Raw genomic sequence first — 26,722 nt, 5'->3', positions numbered from 1 at the left:
CTTTCTTTCTTTCTTTCTTTCTTTCTTTCTTTCTTTCTTTCTTTCTTCTTCCCTTCTCTTCTTTCCTCACATATGGTCATCAGTTTGCCCAGGGCTTCTTGTGTCATTCTAAGTTATAGCTTCTATGGTAATTGTCATTTTTAGGAGCTGTGATGTGGTTTTCTGGCTTCCGAAGGCTGAACATTGACCTCAGGGATCCCCATGAGTGTCAGCCTCCCTTCCTAGCCATGGGACACTCCTCAGTAGACATCAAGTCATTAACCTCAGGTCTTTAGGTCTCCTGTTTCTCCAAAACTTAGTGAGTTATCTCACACCTATGACTACTATTGTCATCTCTTGGAAAAAATTGCCAGCAAGCAGAGAAGTTTGGCCTATTTCATAGATGCTCAATAAATGCTTGATGAATTGGATTTATGATGGCCAAGCTCCAGGAACTCATGGAGTATGAGATATAGATTCTGGACACCAAGTGCTGTTGGAATCATGTAAATTAAATAGATAAACAAACAAACTTGGCTTCTGGAAACACAGCAAGGTATTGGGTTAAGAACTGGGGCTTTAGAATCATATTGACTCTGCTCTGTGTCCTCCAACAGATTTCTTAATCTATGTCTGAATTTTCCCATCTCTAAATGGTCAATAGTAAAGTGGCTCTGGAGTAAATGAGAAGTGACCCCAAGGCACCTGTTATAGACTGAATGGTGTCCCCCTGCCTCCAATTCTTATATTGAACTCCTAATCCCCAGTACCTCAGACTGACTGTACTTAAGTATAGAATCTTTAAAGATATAATCTGCTAAAATGAGGTCATTAGGGTAGACTCTAATCTAATCTGACTGGTGTCCTTATAAGAAGAGATTAGGACACAGATACGCATAGAGGAAAGACCATGTTAAGACATGGGGAGAAGATGGCCATCTGAAAGACAGATGAAATCAACCCTGCTGACACCTTGATCTTGGACTTCTAGCCTCCAGAATTGTGAGAAAATAAATTTCTGTTGTGTAAGCCTCACAGTCTATGGTACTTTGTTATGGCAGCCCTAACCTAATAATGTACAACCCCATGCCAGAACTATTCATCACTCAGCCCTGTGATCCTGAGAAGGACCGTACACTCAGCACGAGCTCCATTAATACTAGTCTGATTGAATTTAATAGATCAAATGTTTTGTATTGTGTTTTCCTCCTGGGGTTTTTACTTCCCAGTGAACAACATCCCCAAGCCACAGGCTAGCCATATTTAAGATAAGGTTCCTGTTTCTCCAAGCAGAAGCCCCTAGGGGCATCTTTTACAAACCAGTATCTTAATCCACTTGTTGTTTGTCTTGATTTGCTTCTTCATTTCCTGAAGAACCAAGAAACTGGGATTTGACTCTTTTCATTGACTTGGCCAAATCTGCCATGTGTGAGTCTTCTGGTTTGCCAGAAATTGGGACTTTGTTGCTTTTTCTGTCTTCTTGGACTCTGACCTACCGGCTGGCTGACCTAGATTTGTCATGTGAGTTTTGAGTGCTTTCTGAGCTTTCTTGGTTTCAGTGTTACCATGATTGAGGACTGTGATAAGCGTGCATGTTCTAGTCTTGGGTGGTAGGAATAGTTAGTATACCTACCCACGGACACATGAGGAAGTTGGGGACCTGTCGGGCTCGGTGCAAGAAACATGGCGCACTGGGCACTTGGTTTGTTTCTCATTAGCATCACGACCTTCACATTCATGCTCAGAGCCTTCTATTTGCCTTTCTGGCTCTAACCCATATATGACTTCTAGAACCTATCAGATCCTTCTAATAGATTATTCTGCATCCCAGTACATGGTTTCTTGCCTTGTGTCCATGAGTCGCCATAAGCCTCTGTGTGGCCCCATATTGATCAGCCACAGCCTAAGGAATCTCTGACCTATTGAAGCCTATACTCAGATTATGGATAAAGAAGGGCGCATAAGCTGGCAAGCTCTGGCAGGAAGTTAAAACTGGATCACTTTGCGATTCCTTGGACACTGTGAGATTTTCAGACTGCCTCTCCCAGGATATATAATAAAGCTCTCTAAGTGGCTGAGAAGAATTTATGTCATAAGATTCAACAATTCCTAGGTGGCCCTGTTCTATGATGGCTATGCCGTGTGTTTTGTGTAAGTTCAGAAGTCCTTATAGATGCATCACACTCAGTGCTGTGCATGAAAGTGGCTCATAAGGGGTAAGACAAGGAGTTAGGTCTTGGGCACTTGAAATAAATCTGGAGGTATAAAAGCAGACGAGATCCAGGAATATATCTAGGAGTCAGTGGGCAAGTCAGAATGGGGAACTACTTTCCTGGTCCAACATAGGAACATGTGTAGCCAAAGGAAGTTTGCAGCCTAGACAGTGTTTTGTTGTTTTTTTTTTTTTAATTGACTTTCTGGGAAGTCATTAATTGCCTCAGTTATAGTTTTTCAAAAAATAATAGTTTGGACCAGCTTATTTCTGAATTCCATTCTATTTCTAGAATGCAAATCTGTTTTATTTGCTAAGTACCAGTATCAGAGCATGTTAACAGTCTAGCCAATAGATACAAGATGCCAGTGACATTAAGTATTTGGCATCTGAGACCAATTTCTTTTCTAGAAGAAAAATTCTTTTTTTTTTCTAATAGTTTCTGTTATGGCCAAGGCAGGCCAGAATCCAGGTATAAAGGCTGGTCTTGGAGAACACTTTTGGAAGTATAAGATGACCCATGGGTCCCCGATCTATAGAACTCTAGTAACTTGTGAGCCACCTGACCTTACGGTAGTGGGTAAACAGTGCCCTTCAGTCTTTGGCACTGAATTTAATTTTCTCAAACCATGAATCAAGACTCTGGAATAGTTTAAAATTGGATGTTGGTTATACATGGAACTTCCTGCCCATAGAGTGACTACTGGGGACTGGCTGTAGGAAAAAGAAAAAATTCTCTGAACCTGTGGGAAGTGAGGTCATATAGCAAACAGTGAACCATAGGCTCAGGGCCAGTTAGAACCTGCCATATCACTCTCACCCCATGTTTGCTAGAGAGATTCTTCTTCCTAAATCACCCTCCTCAATCCTCTCAGTTGCTGCAAAATCTAAAGTAGAATGTTGGGTCAGACAAAAAGCAGAGTGTTACCCACACCCTCAGTATGGTCTTCCCAGTGCTTTTCATTTTCAACCATGTATTGAAATGGGTAGATTTGTATTATCTCTGTCAAGACCTGCTGCATAATTTGCTGGACCCAATGCAAAATGAAAACGCAGGGTCCCTGGCTCCAGAGTGAAGAATTTCAAGACGGCACCAGCACAGCATTAATCCCAGGGCTGCTCCATTCTGATCAGGGGGCTCTGTGTAACCTTGCAGGCTGTGTGTCCATGCAGCTGGCCCTCATTTTTTCTCCAAATCTTCTCCTCCTCTGCCTTTCTGCAAACGAAGCCCATTCACTTTGGGTGCTGTTTTCAGTGTCTGAACTGTTCAACAAATTCACCCAAGCAACTTTCGTACACCATTCTTTCTCTTGTACTGTCTTGTTATGAACCACAATTTTATTGAAGTGAAGAAAAGGTATTAGAACAAATTTGACAATGTTCTCTGGCTCATATTTTCCACTGAGAGACATCCTCAGATGTGCCAAGATCCTCCTAGATACTCTGACTCTGAACCAGGGGTTGTTAATGAGGGGTGAAGATCAGGGTTACTTAGGGTGCTTCTTCAAAATTTACTCTCCAGGGCTCCTAAATCTGTAAGCCCAGTTTAATTGCTATTAGAAAGGCTTCTCAGCAAAATATTGGTCAAGACCCACTTAAAAGCTATTCCATTTCTTTATTTTATGTATCTTATCATTATTTTATTTTTGAGACATATATACTTATTACATTTGTATATGCCTTCCTTCCCCCTTGATTAGAATCTGTTTGAACTGACATTTGTTTTAAAGAATTTTAAACTTCAGTATGGCTCGTAAATTCTGTATAGTGATGACTGTCCACTTTGACTCAGAGTGAATTTATTTGTGACTGGATCTAGTGGACGCCACGAACTAATTATTGCAGCCAACCAAGAAAAATAAAGGGAATGAGGAAATGCCACAAGTATTGACAATATTTATTGTAGCATATGGCTAATGTATAAAGAGGTAATAGAAGGATGTATCTCAGGGGATCATTCAAAAGGAAAATTACTTAAATTAACTTTTCAGGCAAACCGAATTATGCATTAGACCCCCTCCTGTAATGCTATACAAAGTCAATGTTTGTGAAGAGTAGAACTGGAGGCTATAAATCAAGCCTTTCATAAGAACTGTTGTGTCTGCGGGGGATTTTTTTTCCCTTTGCATTTTTGGCTTTTAGATGAATGAAGAATTTTCTCAGCAAATTATTAATTACTCCTTCTTGCCTATAGAATTGAGTTCACTGTAGTTATGTAGGAGTCAATGGTATTCAAACTGCAGCTTTTGATGAAGTAATCGGCTGCTTCTGGGGCCTCTTTCAGCTGCCCTGGGCGTGCTTCACATGCAAACGACTGCCAAATGGATTCTTTCGACATTCCAGCCAATTAAAATACATTTAAAGTGCAGCTGGTGGAGAGGCAAGCCGGGCGGTTGTGCGGAGAACTTCAGGGCAGGGAGACAAAAAACAAACTTTGCTGAGCCCAGCTCGGGCAGCCCAGCCAGGCGTTTGGGGGCAGTGGAGAAAGTCACAAAAAGAGGCTATCTTTAGCTCCCGTCAGAATCAAAGATGACACTTTGGGCGCCACCTTGAAAGACACAAAAGAGGGAAGCATGTTTGTTAGGGTGTCCGTTTTCTCCCCTTGCCTCTTGAAACGCTGTGTTGGCCGGTTGCCCAATGTGGTGCTGCATACAAATATTGACAAAACACAGCGGTGTTTGTTAAACCCGGGCTGGGGAAGCCAGTGATTAAAACTCTTGAAGGAAGATCCGAAAACCTCAGGAACTCTCATCAATAGCGTTAGAACATTGACCGAATGAAAGAGAAAGCACTGAGTGGGCTAACGTGAAACACTCACCGTGTCCCTGTCTGCTATGCCTTTTAGGTAAGGACAGAATTTTCTTTTCTCTTCTTCTTCTTCTTCTTTTCTTTCTTTCTTGATTTTTTTTTTTTTTCTCCTTAATGTTTATCTTGGTGTGGAAGAAAGGGCGCCTGAGGTGTTCAGAGCAGGGCTCCAGAGCTCTGATGTGCACAGCACAGGGTTTGCCTGGGATTTTTCTGGAGGACGTGAGGGGATTGCACTGTGTAAATAGACACAAGGCATTACCCAGCACGTGGAGTCCACCAGCGCTTTGCCAGAATTCAGAATGATACATTTCTAAATGTTTGCTTCCACTGCTCTGTCCCAGTATTTGTTGCATGTGTCCAGGTGTCCCCAGATTGATAGCAAATAGATTCCTTTTGTGAACCAACAGTTCCGATGTACAGGCTTGTTTAATTTTTATTTTCATTTTAAATGTTCCCTGGTTCATTCTGCTGCCAGCCCCGTACCTATGCATGCAAAAAGTGTTTTCTCCTTCCTAGGTTAATATTCAGTCAAGCACACACATTCTCTTTTACTAAAGCAAGTCCAAAATGCTTTGAAATGCTTTGCTTTATCTTGACTTTTTTTGGAGAATGTGCTAGACTAGGAATTTGTTTGGAGTCAGTCTTTTTCTCATACTTTAAGGAACCCACTGCATTTGTGCTATCTCTGTGGTTCTGTGAGCTCACTACACATGCCCAGCTCTGCGCATCATACTCAGATGCCCATCTTAAATTCCTGAGAGTGCTAAGCAAGAGTATAGCTGAGCCGGGGCATTGATTCCTGCCCATCAATTTACCAAGGAAAGATACACAAAGTTCCTGATTGTTTCCTCTCTTAGCTTGTCACGGTAGGTAGGCCCTTTTTGGCTTCAGTTTTGTTCATTGCAAACAAAGAATCTTGCACATTTCACGGTGAAGGATCACGTTGCAGTGTCCTGAGCTCAGTTAAATGCGCTTTATTAATCTTTAATGTGCCAGTAGCTCTGAGGCTATGCCAAGCTGAGACTTTCCAAAACTCTCCAGGCTACCTGCTGCCAAGATAAATGGTGGTAGGCCCAGAAGGGATATTTTAAGGAAACTTGCAACAGCGAAGTTTTACCCATTAGGTTTGTCATGAGTCAGTGAAAGAAATCTTAAATAAAAGAGAGATTTCAGCAAGAACTGCCTCAGCTCTATACCCTCTGTGTGTGAGACCTGCTGGTAGGCGTCCGTCCCGTCACACACACAGTGGTCTATGCTCCATGTGGGGGAGAGAATAAGGCGTTTCACTGTACGGGTGGGTGTTGGGTCGTGTTTATGAAGTGGGTGCTGTGTAAATGGAGACATGTGTGAATGCAGAAAGCTTTCCTGCCTGTGGCAGTGTCTGAACCCAGAGAAAAACAAGGCTACACATGTGGCAGGCCTCTTGCCCAATACAGCCATTGCAGACATACCAAAAGAGCCAGGGATGGGCAGTGGTCACAAAAGTACACTGGGACTTAGAAATGTAACTTTGTACAGAAGAAAAATGGGGTAGTATACTTCAGGAAATTGGGCTTCAGGAAATTGATTCAGAGGGCAATGTCAACCTAGGTTTGACCAGGTCCTGGAGAACGTAGGCTCCAGGCTGTGACCCCTTAGGGCCGTAGGTTGGCTCATCAGGCTACGCAAGGTGAACGGTGCCATCATCTTTCCTTGAGAATGCAGGCAATAGACAAAAGGTACCTTGCCTTTAAATGGAGACTTCATCTGACAGGGTAGCTTTGAGAACTCTGATCTGGAGGTAGGAGGAGCTTTAAGGTTTTTTTCTGACTTAGAGTCACTAAAACGAAGGCTTTACAAATACTTGCAGGCATGATGGCAAAGGACTAAGAGTGAGGGGTGTTTTTGATTAAGCAGGTAGGTTTTTTGTTTTTGTTTTTGTTTTTGTTTTTGTTTAATCTAAGTATAATTAACATACAATGGTTAAGCAGATGGTTATATTGCCTTTAGAGTCGGCCCAGTCTCTTACTGTGGCCTAGGGCAGGATTGACAAATTGCTGCATGACTGGCCAAAATCTGCCCACCATGTGTTTTTCTAAATGAAGTTTTACTGCAACACAACCATACCCCTTTGTTGACATATTGCCTATGGCCACTTTTGTGCTACCGCAGCAGGGGTGTATAGTTAGGACAGAGTTTCTACAGCCCCCCAAAGCCTAAAACATTTACTATCTGCCCCTTCACAGAGAAGTTTAAGAGGCAAGACATGGAGAGCAATGCTTCTCAAACTATCTGTGGTGAAAGACCAGTTTTGTTTTTGTAAATTTCCAGTTTGTTACAGACCAACAGTTATTGCTTGACTGCTATGACAATGTAAAGCTGTTACAAAATTGCTAAACATTTACTCTTACATTTTGTCCCTATCTCATCACAGATCCTCAACAAACAGTTTGCAGAGGGGCACCAGACATGGCCACACTTTGAGCAGCTCTAGAACCTGGGTAGTTTTCTAGTCTCATCTTGAGCCATTTCTCCCCAATCTTCAATCATGCTACTGTTCTTTCTGAGGATGGAATACAATGAACTCTTCTCCAAATTTGGGCTTGTGGTCCTGATGTTTGCTTGACCTGGAAATCTCTTCCCCTGTCTTCTCGTAGCCCCTCCCTTCCTTAGGCCTGTGTTTTTATTCGCCTGGTCAAGGAAACCTTAGGACCAGTCTTACATAGAAATCTACATAGAAATCTAGGAAGGGGATACTGGGACTTTGGCCAAAAAAATTGCAGAATACCTAAGCCACTGTCAGGAGCAGGAGAAATACAGCATCTACCTCATGATCTTCCCTCTGACTTTGAAATCCCGTGGATGGGGGTCTCCTGGGTGAAATCTGGAGCAAATCTTAGGCAAAACCTACACTATTGAAGAGTCAGGGAAATACCATCTTGGTGTTTTTAGTCTCTACTGCTAGAACAGAGTCACTAGACTCTACCCCCAGCCCCTGTGGAAGGTAATTTCTGTGAGGGCAGGGACCTTGTCTGCTTGCTTATCATTCTTACACCAATGCTAAGATTAGTGTCTGGCATGTGTATATGTGCTGCCGAAGTGAGCACTGTGCCTGGCATGTGTAATATGCCCAATAAATGTTGATCATGAGAATGCATGCATGAGTGAATGAATGACATGTTTTCTGGAAATCTATAGTTTATAGGCGGGTAACATGTGGCATACATGAGAGAGATTAATGTATGTGAATCAGTCTGGGAAAAGTCTCTATGGCGGGAGATGGAAGACTGCCCTGGAGGCATTACTCTTCACTTTTGAAACATACCTTGTTTCTCAAAATACAAACCTACTCGTGTAGCTGCACTTAGCCAGTCTGCTCAGGGATGGGAGTTTTCTGGTTACGTCCTAGTATTATCATTTATTGAGGGATTATTATGAGAGATACACGACACTAAATGCTATATATGCATGAATTCACTCCATCTGCAAAATACTTATGCGTTATTTCCATTTTCAGAGAGGAAGCAGAGGCTTTGCATGGTAAAATGACTTCCCCAAGTCACAGAGCTGGTGAATGGTAGACTCAGATTCAGTCCCGAAATTTTCTGAAACTTAAGTTTGCAATACTAATATGTAGTTATATTAATATGTAGTTATAATATAGAGTTTATTTTCCTGATTGTTGTTCCTTCACCTAAGACCTTCCAGTTTTGTTTCCATCCTATTGCATCTATTAATTAATTGGTTAATTAATTAACAGGTTTATCTATTGCTGTTATCAACTTTGTGCCTTAGCAAGGTAAAATCTAGCCATCAGTACAGGTCCCTGGTCATCTTTGCTGAATGTTGCTGAATATCATCAATGAATCTGTGGGTCTGTAGATGAGAGTATTAAAGGGGTAGGAGGGAACTACAACCACAATGATTAAGGGTATCAAAATTTCTCTTACGACAAAAAGTTCTAGATGATAAGAGTATTTCATTTGTAACAGGACAACCCTCCACTGTCACGCTATATGTTTGCTTGAAATTTTTAAGTCTTTGTGTTCTGTTTGGTTAAAATTCGATTTCACTTTATCTTCATTAAACACAATGATGTTAGGTAGCAATTGTTACTTGTCATTTGACAGCAGAAAACAAGTTGAAAATTGTGTTTAGATTTAAAATTTTAAAGACTCAAAGATAACCCTGAAGAAAGAGGCTCTGGCAAGGGGTGGAGTACTCAACAAAGATTACTTGACAAAAACGTATATGATGAAAAAAATACATAAAGTCCTGACCTTAGTGCCTGGAAAATGCTAAGGGGAAAGAGAAGTATTTCTAGAATTGTGTAGTAAAGGCCTCTGAAATTCTACTATGTCATAAAAGTAAGGCAAACATGGACAAAAATGATCAAATCAACATTTGTAGAACTTGATCAGTTAAAAGATTACAACAATCCCAGGAACATTTATTCAGGAAAAGAATATGTGACTCTCAGTAAGAACGGTGAGCTCTGTGTCATTTAATTTGCCCTATTCCCATTCCCTTTTTTCTAGCTCTGAAGAAGCCTTGAAAAGCAGCAGGTTTGCCATCATGGGAGCTGTGTAAAACAGTAGCCTAGAATCCACTGGATGGGTCAAACTGTGTTCAGAGCTGAGCCTTATTCCCAGAGAATGGCCATGATTTGACTTGTCTGGTAGCTTTCTGGGAACTCCCACTTTCAGGTCTTGTCATTATTTGACCTGTTTCAAAACTCACTCAGTGCAGAAAATCTTTCTCCTGAGACACTTGTCAGAAACGATCATTGCAGTTGTTTAACATTGCAGCTGCTTGAGGCAGCAATAAGAGTTGGGGAAAACAGGATGCTAATCAAAAAAATTTTAAATTAACAGCTGGGAAATGAGATGTCCATCAGGGGCTTTGAAAAACTCACACATCTGCCTGGGAATGTAAAAAGGCATGCACATGGGTAGAGGTGTAAATATTCTTAGTTAGAAAAGACCAAAGAGGGCCCTAGTCTCTCACCTATGGCTGACCTTCAGCCTCTGCACACACAGGGAATGAACCCTAATAAAGAGTTGGAAATAGCTGGAAAACTGAAGATGTGGTCCACCATACACAGAAATCCTGTTAGCAAAGGCTGGAAGATGTACTGGTTGACGGCCTTTAAAAAAATACCTGCCCAGCTATTAGCTGGCTAATAGCTAAGCTCACTGCAAATGGCAAAGAATATGGACCTTACAAAATAGGATCATAAAAGTCACTAAACAAATAGCAATAATTTCAACAACAACAAACAGAAAAAACAAACCATGGTCAGAGAGAGATCTGATTTCCAGAGTTGCTGTATTATATTATCTTAAATGTCCAACTTTCCAAAAATTTATGAGACATACAAAACAGCAAGAAAGTATGTTCTATACACGGAGGTTGGGGGCGGGGGAAGCAGTCAGTAGAAATTATTGACTGAGGAAGCCGAGACATTGGACTCACTAGGCAAAGATGTTAAACCAGTGACCATAAATATATTCAAAGAACTAAAAGAAATCATGTCTGAAAAAATAAAGGAATATATGAGAAGACTATCTCAGCAAAAAGAATACTAATAAAGAGCAATTATAGAAGAAAACAAATAGACATTTTGGAGCTGAAAAGTACAATAACTAAAATGAAAAATTCCCTAGTGGGATTCAATAGCAAATTTGAGTAGGCAAAGAATCAGAAAACTTGAAGACAGGTCAAATGAGATAATTCAACCTATCAACAGAAAGAAAAAAAAGAATGAAAAAAGTAAGCAGAAGCTCAGAGAACTGTGGTACACCATCAAGTGTACCAACATATACATACTGGGAAGCATGAGAAGGAAAGGAGAGACAGGAAGGGACAGAAAGAATAGTTGAAGAAATAATATCTGAAAACTGCCAATATTTGATGAAAAACATGAATCTATATATCCAACAAGCTTAGTGAATTCCAAGTAGGATAAACTCAAAGAGGTCCACTCTGAGATGTCATAATCAGACTGTCAAAAGTCAAAGAATCTGGAAAGCAACAAGAGAGAAGTGTATAAGGATGTCTTACCAGTATTAACAGCCATTTTCTCCTCAGAAACCAGGAAGTCCAGAAAGCCATGGATGACACATGCAAAGCACTGAAAGAAAAAGTGACAACCAAAAATTCTATATCCAGCAAAACTTTTTCTAAAGATGAAGGAGAAATGAAGACATTATCAGATAAACAAAAGCTGATAGAATTCACCACTAACAGAACTTGCCTACATGAAATACTAAAGGAGGTTCTTCTGGCTAAAATCAAAGTACACTGGACAGTAACTTGAACCCACATGAAGGAATAAAGAGCACCAGTAAAATATGAAAGACACGGTATATGTGTTTTTGTTTAGAGCTCCTTTTTTCTCCTGCCTGATTTAAAAGATGCCTATAAGACAAAGCTGTAAGTATAAAACTATGTGGGCGAACTTGTATGATAACAAAAGGACAAAGGAGAGGGTAGCAAATACAGCTATACACAAGTAAAGTTTTTGTATACTACTGAAATAAAGTAGGCATTAATAGAAGTAGATTGTTATATTAGACAACCTAGATGAAATAGATAAATTATTAGACACAAAATACTGAGATTGACTAAAAAACAAATAAAAATCTGAATAGACTTTTAGCAAGTAAAAAGATTGAATTAGTAATCAATACACTTAGCACAAAGAAAAGCCCAAGCCAGATAGCTACCCAGTGAGTTCAATAAAATAGTAAAAGAAAAATTAAAAGAAAATTAATCCTTCACAAACTCTTCCAAAAAATAAAACAGAAGGGAACACTTCCCAGCCCGGTCTATGAGGCCAGTGTTACTCTGATATCAAAATCAGACAAAGAAACAAGAAACAAAAACTATAGACCAACATATCTTATAGATATAGACACTATAGTCCTCAACAAAATACTAGCAAACCAATTCCAACAATGTATAAAAAGGATTATACACCAGCCTAAGTAAGATGATTTATCCCAGGAATGCAAGACTGGTTAGCACATGAAAAATAATCAATGTAGAATAATAATACATTAATAGAATAAAAAACAAAACTCATGTGGTCATCTCAATAAATGAATGAAAACAAGTATCTAGCACTTTTTCATGATGAAAACTCTAAATGAACTAGGAATAGAAGAGGTCTCTCAAATTGATAGAGAGCATTTACAAAAAACTTATAGCTAACATTGCACTTAACAGTGAAAAACCTTTCCCTCTAAGATCAGGAAAAAGATAAGATGTCTGCTCTCACCACGTCTATTCAACATTGTATTGTAGTTTTAGCCAGAACAATTAGACAAGAAAAGAAATAAAAGATGCTCAGGCTGCAATAAAGAAGTAAAATTATCTCTATTTGTTGACATAATTTCATACATAGAGCATCCTAAGGAATCTACGAAAAACAGAGCTAATAAATGAATGCAGCAAGTTACAGGATACAAGATCAGTATACAAAAATCAATCATATGTGTATATAACAGTAATGAACAATTCAAAAATGAAATTAAGAAATGCAATTTAGGATAGCATCCAAAAGGATATGATATTTAGGAAGAAATTCAACAAAAGAAGTGCAAGATTTATACACTGAAAACTATTGCTGAATGAAATTAAAAAGGACCTAAATAAATAGAAATATATCTCCTGCATGCATATCAGAAGACTTAGTATTGTTAAGGTACCAATACTATCCCAAATTGATAGATTCAACATGGTCCTTATCAAAATTCAAGCTGATTTTTTTTTCAGAAGTTGATGAGATAATATTAGGATTTATATGAAAATGCAGGTGACCTAGGATAGCAAGAGTAATCTTAGAAGGAAAAGCAAAGTTGTAACTTACAATTCTTGAACTTAAAATCACTGCAAAGCAACCGTAATGAAAACAGTGTGTCATTAGCATAAGAGTAGACATATAGATAAATGGAATAGAAGTGATACTTGAGAGATAAACACTTAGGTTTATGGTCAGTTGATTTTTGAAAAAGGTGGTAAGGCACCTTTTGTGGAGATGAAGAATAGTCTTTTCTTTTTTTTTTTTTTTAATTTTTTTTTTCAACGTTTATTTATTTTTGGGACAGAGAGAGACAGAGCATGAACGGGGGAGGGGCAGAGAGAGAAGGAGACACAGAATCGGAAACAGGCTCCAGGCTCCGAGCCATCAGCCCAGAGCCCGACGCGGGGCTCGAACTCACGGACCGCGAGATCGTGACCTGGCTGAAGTCGGACGCTTAACCGACTGCGCCACCCAGGTGCCCCAAGAATAGTCTTTTCAACATAATGACTCTGGGACAGATGGGTATCCACAAATAAAAGAATGAAGTTGGACCCCTAACTCACACTTTATTCAAAAATTAACTCAAAATGGATCACAGCCCTAAATGTAAGAGCTAAAACTATAAAAGACTAAGAAGAAAACAGAGGAGTAAATCTTCATGATTTTGGATTAGTTTTCTCAGATATGACACCAAAAGAAAGCAACAAAAGAAAATACAGCTAAATGGGACTTCATAAAGATTAAAAGCTTTTGTGCTTCAAAGGACATCATTAAAAAAGTGAAAAAGACAACCCACACAATGGTAGAATATATTTGTAAATCATGTATCTGAGAAGAAACATATATTCTGTACAGTGGAGTATTATTCAGCCAGAATGTATAAAGAGCTCCTACTACTCACCCATAAGAAGAAAAATAACTCATTTTAAAAAAGGGCAAAGGATCCAAAGTTATTTCTCCTAAGAAAATAAGCAAACAGCTAATAAGCACGTGAAACTAGGCTCAGCATCATTAGTCATTAGGATAAACACAAATCAAAACCAAATGAGATACTACTTCATACCCACTAGGATAGCTATAATTAAAAAAAATGTTGGCAAAGATGTGGAGAAATTAGAACTTTGATACATTGCTGGTAGGAATATAAAATGTTACAGCCATTTTAGGAAAGATTTAGCCATTTCTTAAAATGCTAAACATAGATTTCCCATTAAATCCAGCAATTCCTCTCCTAAGTATATACCCAAGAGAATCATAAGCATATGTCCACAGAAAAATGTGTACATGAATGTTCTTAGCAGCATTATGCATAATTACCAAAAAGTGGAAAGAACCCAAATGTCTGTCAACTGATAAATGGATAAACAAAATGTGGTATATCCATACAGTGGAATATTATCAAGCTGTAATAAGGAATTAAGTACTGATACATACTACAATATGGATGAACCTTGAAAACATTATTGTAAATGAAAGAAGATAGACACCAAAGGCCACATTTTATGATTCCATTTTACGTGAAATGTCCAAAATAGGCAAATCCATTTTGACTAGTGGTTGACTTGTGGTTGCTAGGGGCTAGGAAAAAGACTAGGGAGTGATTGGTAATTAGCATGACATTTCTTTTTAGGATAATAAAATGTTATGGAGCTTGACATTTCTTTTTGGGGTAATAGAATATTCTTGAATTAGATACTGGGGATGGTTGCATATCTCTGCAAATGTACTAAAAAATATTGAATTTTGCTGTTTCTTTGAAAAAAGATAATTTTACTATAAGTGAATTATATCCCCATAAATCTGTTATTTTAAAAAATGTTAAGGGGAGAAATCATAGTAATTGGATACCCCTGAGTCAGGTTAACCTTACCCATTTCTGAGCATAAGGCAAAAGTACAAATGAAATACAAATTAAAAAAATACAGATAGCACAAGTCAAATATTTTAAAGTTGTGAATCAAGCTACACAATCTTTTTTTTTTTTTTAATTTTTTTTTCCAACGTTTATTTATTTTTGGGACAGAGAGAGACAGAGCATGAATGGGGGAGGGGCAGAGAGAGAGGGAGACACAGAATCGGAAACAGGCTCCAGGCTCTGAGCCATCAGCCCAGAGCCCGACGCGGGGCTCGAACTCATGGACCGTGAGATCGTGACCTGGCTGAAGTCGGACGCTTAACCGACTGCGCCACCCAGGCGCCCCAAGCTACACAATCTTAAATGTATTTTATTCTCTTGCCTTGACACCTATATCTTCATCAAGGAACGGTTCTGGACCATTGGCTGTGGGAAGTCAGCAAGGGCTTTAAGAAGAACAGTGATGTGATTGTGTCATCATTTCTGAAACAGCTTGTTGGCAGCCCTATCAGGGTGTAGGTAGAAGAAAGCCTGGGGATGGTAGCAGTTAATAAGCTACAGTGATCATCTTGCTAGGAAGTGAGGAGGATGCAAACCGATATCATGGTATGGTGACAGTATGGTGCCTATAGCAGTCATGCTACAAGCTGGAACAGCATAGATAGGATGTGGAAGGGGGAAGAGAGGTGAGAAAAGAGAAGGAGGTGGCTGACCTTTAGAGCTTCAGTTACCCAGGCTGGTGACCTCATTACCTAAAAGATAAAAGAAGAAGCACTTTTCACTGGGAGAAGAGGAATCTTGAGAGATAGGCTTTGGGTATGTGAGACTGAACTGTCTGTGGAACCTTAGGTACAAATGACCAATTAGTATTTAGAAGCACACAGTGGGAATATAGAAAAGAGGTCTGAGTTAGTAAAATGATTTGGAAGTCATCAGAATTTTCAAAGTCTCAGGAGGGAGTAAGGACCAAATGAAAAGAGCCACAACAGAGCAGTACCATTAATAATTAGACTCTGAAATGTTTCTACTGAAACAAATGACAAAGATAACACCATTTTCAAGAAACTGTCATGTTGTTTAGTAGAGTCCCAATGGCGAGCTTGATGCTTTTGGTTAGAAAATGGTGATTATAATATGATCCATAACTAGTAACAGATGGGAAGAACAACCAAAATCAGCTGAATTATAATGGAAAAGACATAGAACTGAACTTTTAATTTATACACAAATCATGGCATATATATAAAAATACACATATAACAAAAAATATATTACTGGAGTAGTTTGGCTTGTTAGGATTGTTTTAGTGTGTGATAACCTGTGTTTGAAAGAAGAAAAACAGGCTGTTAATTATTAATTGCTTTAATTGGATGATGCTGCTATTTAATGTTATTGGATTTATACCTTGAAAGTACTTCAGAACCATCAATTAGACATTCCTTATCAGCTCTTTGCATGAGGCATTGCCAGCTTGTTTGCAGTCTTGCTGCTGTTGCCATGCACCACATGCTGTAATTTATCCCTGCCTATGGGATTTGTTCACTGGGAAGAGCATGTAGAATTGAGAATCTGCCAGTATTGATTATTGAAAAAGCATTGATCTGAGTTTGGTGTTGCGAAGCATTTTATTTACCAAATGAGGAAAATTTTCATGTTTCATTTGCTTAAAACTTTTGTCTAAAACACTTCTCTGTACTTTAATTGGCAAAATGCGGAGCTATTACTATTTCCTGTCATCCAGGGCTGGTTTCAGGAATCCCTACTCTGACCTCATCACCAGGAAGTGGCTGTGTTGTTTCTTTGGATTCACTGGCATTGTAGCGTTTCTAAGAGAGGCAGGTATCTCCACCATAAGTGATTGGAGTTAGTCGGTGGAATATGAGAAGGTAAGATGTTGAATGTGTTAATCAGATTTCTTACTTTCAGTTAGCCACAGTTACATATTTTCAGTGAATTATGAAGGAGCTAGGTTTAGGCCAAATTCCAAAGGAAATAATGATTACGTCCCTCTCCATTTAGGTTCTACCAAATGTTCAGGTCTTCTTCTATCCTGCTTCTAGAAATCGTACAGCAGGACTATCACCTGCCTCTGTGATTTATATGCCATTCTCTTTTATGTCTTTATCTGCATAGTTGTAATACTTTGATTCCATTTGAAATGGATTGCTATTAAGTAGGCTCTCTCATATTCTGATCGTGGGAGTGTAAATTGGTATGGCTTTTACGGAAAGCCTTTTAGCAACATGTATTAGAGTGTTTTAATCTATTCTATTCCATTATAATTTGTTCTGTTCAATAGAAATAATATGTGATGGGTACAAATATCTACTTATAAAAATATTCATTACTATAGTATTTATAATGATAACATATGGAAAACAACTATCAGTAGGAGAGTGGTCAAATAAATCATGGACTTGGAGAGTTCTCATAAATCAACAGGAAAAAGATTACTGTACCAATAGAAAATGGTTAACAAAACTGAAAGGCAGTTTACCAAAAAGAAATGTAAATGTCTAAGAAGCATTTGAACAGATGTTCAATCTCATTAGGAATAAAAGGATACAAATGAAAATTTGATATATTATTTTAACTATTAGCAAAGATGAAACTTCATCATCCATTGATGAAGATGTGGAAATCAGGCAACATCATTTACTCTTGGTGGAAGTGTAATTGGGGCAAATTGGGAGGGAAGCAATTTGAATAGGAGAGAGCATACTTCTGATTCAGCAATGCACGTCTAAGAATGTATCTTAAAGAAATAACCAATGAGTCTATAAAGGATATTTATCACAGTCACACTTATGCTGGTGAAAACTGAGAATAATCCCAAACCCATTGGTAGGTGATTGTTAAATACACGATAGTACAATCACGCAATGGAATACCATACAGCTATTAGAAACTGATGTAGATCTAGTTGATAGGAATGATCTTATGATATAGGAAGTTGAAAATGTAGGCTAAAAATAAATGTGTATCATGAACTTATCTTTTTTTGTATATTTATTTTTTTAATATAAATTTATTGTCAAATTGTTTTCTTTTTTTTAATATGAAATTTATTGTCAAATTGGTTTCCATACAACACCCAATGCTCATCCCAACAGGTGTCCTCCTCAATGGCCATCACCCACTTTCCCCTCCCTCCCACCCCCCATCAACCATCAGTTTATTCTCAGTTTTTAAGAGTCTCTTATGGTTTGCCTCCCTCCCTCTCTAACTTTTTTTTTCCCTTCCCCTCCCCCATGGTCTTCTGTTAAGTTGCTCAGGATCCAATAAGAGTGAAAACATATGGTGTCTGTTTTTCTCTGTATGACTTATTTCACTTAGCATAACATGCTCTAGTTCCATCCATGTTGCTACAAAAGGCCATATTTCATTCTTTCTCATTGCCAAGTAGTATTCCATTGTGTATATAAACCACAATTTCCTTATCCATTCATCAGTTGATGGACATTTACGCTCTTTCCATAATTTGGCTATTGTTGAAAGTACTGCTATAAACATTGGGGTACAAGTGCCCCTATGCATCAGCACTCCTTTATCCCTTGGGTAAATTCCTAGCAGCGCTATTGCTGGGTCATAGGGTAGATCTATTTTTAATTTTTTGAGGAACCTCCACACTGTTTTCCAGAGTGGCTGCACCAGTTTGCATTCCTACCAACAGTGCAAGAGGGTTCCCTTTTCTCCACATCCTTGCCAGCATCTATAGTCTCCTGATTGGTTCATTTTAGCCACTGACTGGTGTGAGGTGATATCTGAGTGTGGTTTTGATTTGTATTTCCCTGATGAGGAGCGACATTGAGCATCTTTTCATGTGCCTGTTGGCCATCTGGATGTCTTCTTTAGAGAAGTGTCTATTCATGTTTTCTGCCCATTTCTTCACTGGATTATTTGTTTTTTGGGTGTGGAGTTTGGTGAGTTCTTGATAGATTTTGGATACTAGCTCTTTGATATGTCATTTGCAAATATCTTTTCCCATTCCATTGGTTGCCTTTTAGTTTTGTTGATTGTTTCCTTTGCACTGCAGAAGCCTTTTATCTTCATGAGATCCCAATAGTTCATTTTTGCTTTTAATTCCCATGCCTTTGGAGATGTGTCAAGTAAGAAATTGCTGCGGCTGAGGCCAAAGAGTTTTTTTTTTTTTTTTCCTGCTTTCTCCTCTAGGGTTTTGATGGTTTCCTGTCTCACATTCAGGTCCTTTATCCATTTTGAGTTTATTTGAGTTTATTTTTGTGAATGGTGTAAGAAAGTGGTCGAGTTTCATTCTTCTTCATGTTGCTGTCCAGTTGTCACAGCACCATTTGTTAAAGAGACTGTCTTTTTTCCATTGGCTATTTTTTCCTGCTTTGCCAAAGATTAGTTGGCCATACTTTTGTGTGTCCAATTCTGGAGTCTCTATTCTATTCCATTGGTCTTTGTGTCTGTTTTGTGCCAATACCATACTGTCTTGATGATTATAACTTTGTAGTAGAGGCTAAAGCCTGGGGTTGTGATGCCTCCTGCTTTGGTCTTCTTCTTCAATGTTACTTTGGCTATTCAGGGTCTTTTGTGGTTCCATACAAATTTTAGGATTGCTTGTTCTAGTTTCGAGAAGAATGCTGGTGCAATTTTGATTGGGATTGCATTGAATGTGTAGATTGCTTTGAGTTGTATTGACATTTTAACAATATTTATTCTTCCAGTCCATGAGCACAGAATGTTTTTCCATTTCTCCATTTTCCAATGTTACCTTCTTCAGTTTCCTTCATAAGCTTTCTATAGGTTTCAGCATACAGATCTTTTACATCTTTGGTTAGGTTTATTCCTAGGTATTTTATGCTTCTTGGTGCAATTGTGAATGGGATCAGTTTTGTTATTTGTCTTTCTGTTGTTTCATTATTAGTGTATAAGAATGCAACTGATTTCTGTACATTGATTTTGTATCCTGCGATTTTGCTGAATTCATTTATCAGTTCTAGCAGACTTTCGGTGGAGTCTATTGTGTTTTCCATGTATAATATCATGTCATCTGCAAAAAGTGAAAGCTCGACTACATCTTGGCCAATTCTGATGCCTTTGATTTCCTTTTGTTGACCGATTGCTGATGCTAGCGCTTCCAACACTATGTTAAACAACAGTGGTGAGATTGGATATCCCTGTCGTGTTCCCGATCTCAGGGAAAGCTCTCAGTTTTTCCCCATTGAGGATGATATTAGCTGTGGGCTTTTCATAAATGGCTTTTATGATGTTTAAGTATGTTCCTTCTATGCCGAATTTCTCGGGGATTTTATTAAGAAATGATGCTGAATTTTGTCATATGCTTTTTCTGCGTCGATTGACAGGATCATATGGTTCTTTTCTTTTATTAATGTGATGTATCACATTGTTTGATTTGTGAATATTGAACCAGCCCTGCAGCCCAGGAATGAATCCCACTTGATCATTGTGAATAATTCTTTTCATATGCTGTTGAATTTGATTTGCTAGTAGTATCCTGTTGAGAATTTTGCATCCAGATTCATCAGGTCCATTCATCAGGCCAAATTGGCATTTGTATCCGTATTCATCAGGCCATATTGGCCTGTGGTTCTCTTTTTTTTGCTGGGTCTCTGTCTGGTTTGGGAGTCAAAGTAATGCTGGCTTCATAGAATGAGTCTGGAAGTTTTCCTTCCCTTTCTATTTTTTTGGAACAGCTTGAGAAGGATAGGTATTATCTCTGCTTTAAGTGTCTGGTAGAATTCCCCAGGGAACACATGTGGTCCTGGACTCTTATTTGTTGGGAGATTTTTGATAACTGATTCAATTTCCTCGCTGGTTATGGGAGTGTTCAAGTTTTCTATTTCTTCCTGTTTGAGTTTTGGAAGTGTGTGGGTGCTTAGGAATTTGTCCATTTCTTCCAGGTTGTCCAGTTTGTTGGCATATAATTTTTCATAGTATTCCCTGATAATTGCTTGTGTTTCTGAGGGATTGGTTGTAATTCCATTTTCATTCATGATTTTATCTATTTGGGTCATCTTCCTTTCCTTTTTGAGAAGACTGGCTAGAGGTTTATCAATTTTGTTTATTTTTTCAAAAAACCAACACTTGGTTTCATGGATCTGCTCTACAGTTTTTTAAGATTCTATATTGTTTATTTCTGCTCTGATCTTTATTATTTCTCTTCTTCTGCTGGGTTTGGGGTGTCTTTGCTGTTCTGCTTCTATTTCCTTTAGGTGTGCTGTTAGATTTTGTATTTGGGATCTTTCTTGTTTCTTGAGATAGGCCTGGATTGCAATGTATTTTCCTCTGAGGACTGCCTTCGCTGCACCCCAAAGCATTTGGATTGTTGTATTTTCATTTTCATTTGTTTCCATATATTTTTTAATTTCTTCTCTAATTGCCTGGTTGACCCATTCATTATTTAGTAGGGTGTTCTTTAACCTCCATGCTTTTCGAGGCTTTCCAGACGTTTTCCTGTGGTTGATTTCAAGTTTCATAGCATTGTGGTCTGAAAGTGTACATGGTATGATCTCAATTTTTTTATACTTATGAAGGGCTGTTTTGTGACCCAGTATGTGATCTATCTTGGAGAATGTCCTATGTGCACTCAAGAAGAAAGTATATTCTGTTGCTTTGGGGTGCAGAGTTCTAAATATATCTGTCAAGTCGATCTGATACAATGTATCATTCAGGGTCCTTTGTTTCTTTATTGATCCTGTGTCTAGATGATCTATCCATTGTTGTAAGTGGAGTATTAAAGTCCTCTGCAGTTACCACATTTATCGATATGGTTGCTTATGTTTGTGATTAATTGTTTTATATATTTGGGGGCTCCTGTATTCGGTTAGTAGACATTTATAATCTTTAGCTCTTCCTGATGGATAGACCCTGTAATTATTATATAATGTCCTTCTTCATCTCTTGTTACAGCCTTTAGTTTAAAGTGTAGTTTGTCTGATATAAGTATGGCTACTCCAGCTTTCTTTTGACTTCTAGTAGCATGATAGATAGTTCTCCTCATGAACTTATTTTTAAAAAGGCATGTCTTTATATGCGTATATGTGCATACAAACAAAAGTTTGAAAGCATTGCCACCAAGATGAGATGACAACTCTTTGTTTTTTATTGTATATTTTCATATTGCTGAAATTGTCTTTAAGTCATGTATATTAATATCATAGTCAATAAAATGCAGCTTCACCATTCACCATTGTAATCAAAGAAATAAAATGTTCTGTTCGTAAAATGAAATGTTATATAGCCAGTTGAAACAGTGATTTTAAAAAAATAGTCAAGGGGCGCCTGAGTGGCGCAGTCGGTTAAGCGTCCGACTTCAGCCAGGTCACGATCTCGCGGTCCGTGAGTTCGAGCCCCGCGTCAAGCTCTGGGCTGATGGCTCAGAGCCTGGAGCCTGTTTCCGATTCTGTGTCTCCCCCTCTCTCTGCCCCTCCCCCGTTCATTCTCTGTCTCTCTCTGTCCCAAAAATAAATAAACGTTGAAAAAAAAAAATTACAAAAAATAAATAAATAAATAAATAAATAAATAAATAGTCAAATAAAAAATAATGGAAATATAGTCAAAAAAAAAAAAAGACTGGAGAAGAAATTCAACAAAGGTTAACAGTGGTTATCTATGATGCATACCTACAACAAGAATTATGTCCATAACCGAATTATTTGTAATAAATATATTATTTTATTTTAAAGTTTATTTATTTATTTTGAGAGAGAGTCAGAGAGAGGTAGAGAGAGATGGAGGGAGAGAATCCCAAGCCGGCTCTGCACTCTCCACACAAAACCCGACGTGGGGCTCAATCACATGAACTGTGAGATCTTGAGCTAAGCTAAAAATAAGAGTGAGAAACTCAACCAACTGAACCATCTAGTCATCCCAAATATCTATTACTTTATACTCAGAGAAAATTTAAAAAATTTAAAAGAGTTATTTGTTTTGTGATCAATTTCTGCAGCGTTTCTCTTTTTTAGGTGCCACAGATCAGAGTGCCATAGGTACGCCTACTAACACACACACAAAATTATATATTGTACATACCAGACATATGTTGTGAGCCAATTACAAAATGCTTGTATGTGGAAACTTCTCTACCAGTGGGAACTGTAGAACTGTGGCAGGCAGAATTCTAGGTAGTTGGGTCTTCTGGAGACTTAAAGAGAAATGTCATCTAGACCCTTAAAACACTCTACACATTTAGTAAACAACCCACAGACCTAGATAAATGGTAAAAACAAAAACAAAAACAAAAAACAGTTAGGAATCATGATATTATGCTATTTGCTTTTTGAGAGAGAGAATTTGGAAAGTTTGGCAAGATGTATTTTTTTTTTGCCAAACCATTCAAAGTAACCTAATAATTTACTCTCACCTCCCATGCCCTCAATTATTTTAAATTGATTTAGTCCTATCACCTTCTTAGACTATATTCTTGGTTTTCCCAACAACCCTGTGAGTCAGGTAGGGTAAATGTTTATATTTCACAAATAAATAAAGAGCTTCAGAGAGGTTAAATACATTGTTTAGGATCTCAAACTAGAAATTCCAGGAATTGGGATCTGAACTCACGTTTTTCTGATAATCCAGTTATTACAGGGACTTGAATCTGAGTTTACTGCCTTCCAATGCAGTTGTTTTCCTATACCGTATCATTCTCTTCTTCACTCAGAAGCTTACAGTGCCTTTAAGGTAATTCCAGGATTAAACCAAGATCTGTTTCCTAACAAAGCATCAGGGAAAGCATCTCGAAAGGAGAATTCTAGATAAAGGAATAACTTTGGTAAGGCATAGGCCAGGGGAAGTGGTTCCGGAGTGGGAGGGAGGTTGGTGAGGTCTCAAACCCACAAGGCTGCGAAGGCTGTACAGGTGATAGAAAAAATGGAAGCCTGCTAGGAGTGAGAAAACCGGAATCAACTGCATTTTGATAAATGGAACTGTCACTGGGTCTTAGTGTGGCAGAGGCAGGGATTCATGAGGATGTGGGTGAACTGGAGAGCGTGTCCTGCTGAATGTCCGAAGGATGTAGCCATTACTTAGCTCCAGCAATTGTTGCCAAAAAAGAGCTGGCTCTGTATATATTTTTTAAAAATTATTTTAGAAAAGCTAGAAACCTGATTTTTTAGGTAAAATATCCCCATTTTAAATGCTAACTGTAATTTTAAAATAATAATTTATAGGCTGATTAAAATAGATCTAAAGGCCATCAAAGCCCCTCATGTTGCTAGTTTTGTGATTTCTGAAACATTGTCTTAAGGGTTTACAAGGCTCCTGACTGATCAGATTCAGTGTCTGTTTTCTTGATGTGTTAATTACGCTACTGTGATTCTTGACATTTGGCCGTACATATTTAGGAAAACATCCCATTTTCATCTCCACACCCAAGTAAGCCAGCCATCCCTGTCTCCAGTTCTTTCTCACATTCCTTCTAAGAGATGGGAAGAGAAGGTCGTGCCTGAGAGGGTACCTCCATGTGTACCCCCAGAACAGTCTGCATAAATAGTAAACTGCTGTATGTGAGTGCTGAGGACTGGCCCTTGGGGCTTGGGAAAGATGTGCTTTAATGAAGTTACATTTCTGACTTTAATTATTGTCTAGACTAGAATTTTTTTTGCAAGACTGTAAATGTAGGGGTGCTGGCTTGGTCATACAAATCTCTCAGGTTTCCTTTGCTTGTAAGAATCCAATGGGAAGGTGCCAAGGAAAGGTCACAAGATGAATGAACCATGGTGCAAATCACCATGTTAAATCTGCAAACTGGAACCGAACATTTGCTTACTGCCTCGACCTGAAATTGGCAAAGACGTGTGTCTTTCTAATTCCACAGGAACCATCAAAGGCAAAATGTACGTACATCTGACTGTCTGTCTCTGTCTCTTCTCTTTCACACACACACACACACGTACACACACACATTTACTCCAGTGGACATTCTAATACATCTTGGGGGAGTATTTTGACTTTAGAGATTAATTCTCTTCATAAACTGTCTTGGGGCTAATTTATAACATTTGAAGTATGCAATGATTTTCTATTTACGGTGTGTTTTTAATAATGATTCTTTATAGAATTTTTGGAAAATATCACAAAGTATGTCGAGATGCTCACTGTTCTAATTCTGGTGTATACTCTCCTAATCTTTTTGCTATGCCCTTATGAAAAACAGAGCAATGAACAACAAAAACCAGAAAAGCAAACAAACCCTTGACTTTATATGAATAATTTGGATATCAAGGATTCAATTTCTGTGGCAAATTCATTCTACATTAAGTCAGCAGTAAGAAAAAAGTGCTGAAAGGTGAGGCCACGAGAAAGATTCCAGCTCGTAAGAATCCCCTCCTAAGAGGGGAGAAGGAACACTTCCTCAGCATTTCAAGTGCATTTTGACTGAAGGGACAAAGGTCAAGTAGGACAGAACCCCTGGGGGCACTGGATACAGTGGTGACAGGTTCAAACACAGGTGAGACGTGTGAATACAGTGTACAATCCCTGTGAGACATGTGGAGGATTCTTGCACAAGAATGTCTCATCCCAATGGTTTGGAGGAACTCTTGTACTCACCCAGCCTGAAGCACCTTCCATTAGTCATTCTCTCCAGCACTTTCTGCCTAATCAATCATCATAAATAAAACCACACAGTCTAGAATATTTTGAGACCTGGCTCCATGAATATTTGTATGCAGTGGTTAGACGTATACATTGTAGCACTGTCTCATTGAATTTTTAGGAACTTTATTGAGATATCATTTGTATACCATTTAAAGTATAGAGTTTAGTGGTTTTTAGGATATACACAGATTGTGCAACCATCACCACCATATAGTTTTAGAACATTTTCATAACCCCAGAAAATGTTGTTAGCAGTCACTCTCATTCTCCTCAGATACTCCAGAATATTCTTATCAGATATATGATTTGCAAATGTATTCTCCCATTCTGTGGCTTTTCTTTTTTTTGTTGTTGTTGCCCTTTGACCCAGAAAGTTCTTCATTTTGTTTAAGTCTGATTTATCTGCTCCTTTCTTTTATTGTTTGTGCTTTCTTCATCATCTCTAAAATCCATCACTTAACCCAAGGTCATGAAGAGGTATTTCCTTGTTCCTTCTAAGAGTTTTATAGTTTTAGCCCTCACATTTAGCTCTGTGATCCCTTGTGAGACCATCTTTACATATGGTATGAAGTAAGGGTCAATTCCATTCTTTTACAAGCAGATATCCTGTTGTCCCAGTACCATTTGCTGAATGGTACTATCATGATATATCATAACACATAGTACATGATAGTACATAGGCTATCATGTCCTAATTTAATGTCTGCTTCAATTTTCACAAGAGTCCAATGAGTTAAGAATTATTGTCCCTGTTTGCAAATGAGGAAACAAAGGCTCAGGGAGGGTAAGTGACTTGTCTGAGCAGCCTGAGGAATTCCAAGGAAGAAGTAGAATATAACTTAACTCCAAACAGAGTTCTTTCCACAGTACCAAATTGAGCATCTACTACCTGCCTAGTGTAGTGGTAGAACAAACACACACAAAAGAATACTCATCATTCAATGCCTTTAGATTTTTTTTCAATTAATTATAGTCTTCCAAAGGAGCTATCAGTGCCAAGAGCTCTAAGGCTAGGAAAGATGAATAAGCATATAGTTCTTATTTTTTTTAAAAGCTAAAAGCTAGTGACAGTACAGTAGAAACAAGGGAATTTCCTACAAATAGGATAGCCATAGGACTCAGTATTTTTGGTCAAAGCAACAGAAACCAGTTTAAGGAGCCACAGTCAGAGCATCAGAGAGTGAGCAGGAGGCCGGAGAACCAGCCAGCAGCCTGGAAACGAGGCAAGTCCAGTGGTTCAGAAACAGGAAGATGGAAAGTGTCATGGACAAAAGGAAGTAAGACCAGGATGTCACAGCCATTGCAGAGCATTACCATAGACACTGTGAGTGAGCCTAATTGTGCCCAGGTCGTTGCTTTGCCATGTCTACATCCAGAAACAGGTGGGAGTGTCTGGCTGGATGAGCCAGATTTGTGTGCCCACTCCATGTGGGCAGGAGGCTGAGAGACACTCCATCCCATCCATATCATACACAATGAGGAATCCTCTAAAATAACA

The 26,722-nt window shown here is 38.5% G+C and overlaps 1 protein-coding gene across 1 annotated transcript in view; it reads left to right on the top strand.

Moving 5' to 3' along the window:
* Positions 1 to 4,572: 4,572 nt before the first annotated feature.
* The window catches only part of NCKAP5 (NCK associated protein 5), a 983,894-nt gene continuing 961,744 nt past the window's right edge, over positions 4,573 to 26,722 (top strand). The window contains exon 1 of the mRNA XM_040474891.1: positions 4,573 to 5,036. The gene's annotated coding sequence lies outside the window, so the exon portion shown is untranslated. The remainder of the gene's footprint in view (positions 5,037 to 26,722) is intronic.

Source organism: Herpailurus yagouaroundi, unplaced genomic scaffold, assembly GCF_014898765.1.
Source record: "Herpailurus yagouaroundi ecotype Mexico unplaced genomic scaffold, PumYag 140, whole genome shotgun sequence".
Taxonomy (NCBI): domain Eukaryota; kingdom Metazoa; phylum Chordata; class Mammalia; order Carnivora; family Felidae; genus Herpailurus; species Herpailurus yagouaroundi.
Note: the sequence above shows the minus strand (reverse complement) of the source record. Positions and strands in the feature narration are given on the sequence as shown.